Raw genomic sequence first — 3,477 nt, forward strand, 5'->3', positions numbered from 1 at the left:
CCTTCCTGTTACATCTGTTACACCTTCATCTGTTACGGGGAAGCTTCTTTACTTATTTATTTATTCTGTATTTTTATCCCCAGCACTTAGTACAGTGCCTGACACACAGTACATACTTAAGTGCTTTTTCATTCATTTATTCATTCATGGAGAACTCGAGCAAGTAATGAGTAAATGGAAGTAAGGGCTAGTGCCAGCTGCTTGGTTAAGACATGACGTCTATAAGCAAAGCCTGGGTCTATTCGGTAAAGAGGATAGGCCAGTGTTACAGGTGACTAATTGAATGAATGATTGAACAAATGGATGAATTCAAAAACATTTGCTAAGGGCTTATTATGTGTCAGGCTCTGTACTAAGTGCTCAAGTTATGAATACAAATAAAGAAAGTTGGAGTCAATTCAGGCTCAGACATTAGTGCTATGAGACCCCTATGGAGAGGAACAAGGGGGTTTCTTTCTCTCTCCTCCTCCCATATCATCTAATAATAGAACTACTCACCCAGAGGGACACACCCCATCCAACAGTTAAAGAGTCAGTTTTAGAGATTTTGAGGCACATTTTAAGGATCAGAAATATTCTCCAGACAGACACAGATACAGAGGGGCAGTCACTTGAGACTAGAAGCGGCTTCAAGGACTGAGAAGTGTGATAGCGAGAAGGAAGCTATCTATGGACTCAAGAGAGGGCTAGCACTGAAAATCCAGAGTCAAGATGCAAAGAGGAACAAGCCCTGGGATCTCAGATGAGCAACTCCCCCCCAACTCCGCCCTTCCCAGCAAGAAGAGAGCTGGGGGAGTTTTGTGAGTACTCCAGAGGAGAGAAAACATGCCAAGCCCCAGTAGTCGCAGAGGAGCAATTCTCTTTATGTGTTCCCTACATATGCCACTCCTATGACATGTTAAGCTTGGGCCCACACTTTCTCTGCATCCGAGGTACATTAGGAGAATGCGTTTTACTCTGCCATTTGAGTCAACGCCTCGCTATGACCCAGTTGTGTCTACTGGCTGATGGTTAAAAGGAAGCATACTAAGCTAAGTTTGTGAGCCATAGGGCAGACCCGCAAGATAATCCAGAACTTGAGGCAGCAGCCACAGCTGGGGCCCTAACATGCCATTGTTTTTTAAACAATGTATGTACCAGAGGGGATGCTACATAAGTACATATATTAAAAATACAGAGGCTAACTGGTATGGAGTTGGCTTTAGAAGTGGGGAGAAGGGGAAGGGGAGGGGAATGAGGACCAGGGAAGGCTTCATGTAGAAAGTGGCATTTGCTCTGAGTTTTGAAGGAAAGAGGATTTTAAGATGCAGAGATGAGGGTGGAATGGGGTTTATAAATGGCCTTGGGGTTTATAAATGCAAAGGTACAGAGATTTGAGATTCAGTGCCATATTTGAGGAACATGGAGAAGGTTGACTAGACCACAGAATAAGGGAAGAGGTGGGAGGTAGGGGAATATAGAGCAAAGATGCAGCCGGGTTGGGAAAGGCTTTAAAAGGCAAACGTAGGAGTTTCTATTAGTCCCTAAAAGTAAGAGGGAACTACTGAAGTTTATAGAGTGGGTTTGTAATATAATCAGTTCTGCACTTTAGGAAAATCGCCCAAGCAGCTATGTGGAAGACAGATTTAAGTGTGGTAAGACCTGAGCCACAAATACTAATTAGGAAACTAACGCAATATTTTGTTGTTGTTCAGTAGTTTTCAGTCATGTCTGACTCTTCGAGATGCCCATTAATGGTTTTCTTGGCAAAGGTAAAGGAATCTTTTTCCATTTCCTTCTTCAGCTCATTCTACAGATGAGAAAACTGAGGCAAACAGGGTTAAGTGAGTTGCCCAGAGTCACACAGCAAGTTAGTGTCTGAGGCTAGTTTTGAACTTAGACAGGCTCAGCACTCTATCCACTGCACCCCCAGGGAAAAGGTGAAAAAGTCCTTAACTAAAGTGCTGGCAATTAGAGTCAAGAGAAGAGTATAGACACAAGGGTGTTTACAACAAGATATGCTGTAGAGATAGAAACAATATTTGGCAACTAATTGTTAAAGCCATATGCTAAGAGGCTTCAAGATTCAACATAACGATTGTTGATCATAAGGCTGGCAAGAGTCACAGTTCCACAGTGAATGACCCCACCAAGCCCACCCACCTGACAGCCTTTCTGGGCTATAAGGCAGGCATAACCCAGATAGTCAAGGGGTGGACAGGCCTGGCTCAAAGGTCAACAAGAAGGAAGTGGTGGTCGAGGCCATCACAGTCATGGAGACGCCCCCACAAAGGACATTGTAGACATTGTGGGCTTTTTGCAAACCCCACAAGGCCTGCAGAGCTTCAGAACTATCTCTGCTGAGCACATCAGTGATGAGTATAAGAGACGATTCTATAAGAACTGTCATAAGTGCAAGAAGGAGGCCTTCACTTAGTACTGCAAGAAGTGGAAAGATGATGATGGCAAAAAGCAACTGGAGAAAGACTTCAACATAATGAAGAAGTACTGACAGGGGATCTGCATCATTGCCCACACTCAGATGTGCTCCTCTCTCTGAGGCAGAAGTCTCATCTGATGGAGATCCAGGTGAATGGCGGCAGCATGGCTGAGAAACTGAACTGGGCCCACAAGAGGCTGGAGCAGCAGGTGCCTGGGTCCACCATGTTTGGGCAGGAAGAGATGATTAATGTCATTGGAGTGCCCAAGGGCAAAGGTTACAAAGGTGTCACCAGCCACTGGCACACAAAGAAACTGCCCCGAAAAACCCACCAAGGCCTGCTTAAGGTGGCATGTATTGGAGCTTGGCATCCTGCCCACATAGCCTTCTCTGTGGCTCAAGCTGGTCAAAGGGCTACCACCATTGCACTGAGCCAAGGCTACCAGGTCAAGGATGACAAACAAGGCATCCGCCAATTACAATTCGTCTGACAAGAGCATCAACCCTCTGGGAGGCTTTGTTCGTTACGGTGAAGTGACCAATGACTTTATCATGCTGAAAGGCTATGTCATCAGGACCAAGAAGTATGTCCTCACCCTGCAAAAGTCTCTGCTGGTACAGACCAAACGTTGTGCCCTGGAGAAGATAGACCTGAAGTTTATTGACGCCACCTCCAAATTTGGCCACGGTAGGTTCCAGATTGTTGAGGAGAAGAAAGCTTTTATGGGACCACTCAGAAAAGACTGTGTCACAAAAGAAGAAGCTGCCTAATGTTTCTAAACCAACTTGGAGCTGGTGGATTCTCAATAAATTATTCAGAGCTAAAAAAAAAAGTCCTTGCCATAAGAAGTTTATATTCTAATGCTGAAGAGAAAAGAAAGTCCTGGATACCAAATAATCAACAAATAAACATTTATTAAGGACCCTTTGCCAGGCACTGTGCCAAGAACTGGGAATACAAAGAGAGGCAAATGACAGCCCCTGGCTTCAAGGAGTTCACAGACTGATGAGGAGACAACATGCATAGTACTATCTACAAATAAGCTACATACAGGATA

At 44.6% G+C, this 3,477-nt stretch overlaps 1 pseudogene; it reads left to right on the forward strand.

Annotated features, from left to right (window-relative positions):
• Positions 1 to 212: 212 nt before the first annotated feature.
• Positions 213 to 3,190, forward strand: LOC118851113 (annotated as a pseudogene).
• The last annotated feature ends 287 nt before the right edge of the window (positions 3,191 to 3,477 follow it).

The sequence above is a fragment of the Trichosurus vulpecula genome, chromosome 5 (genome assembly GCF_011100635.1).
Source record: "Trichosurus vulpecula isolate mTriVul1 chromosome 5, mTriVul1.pri, whole genome shotgun sequence".
In the NCBI taxonomy this organism is placed as follows: Eukaryota; Metazoa; Chordata; class Mammalia; order Diprotodontia; family Phalangeridae; genus Trichosurus; species Trichosurus vulpecula.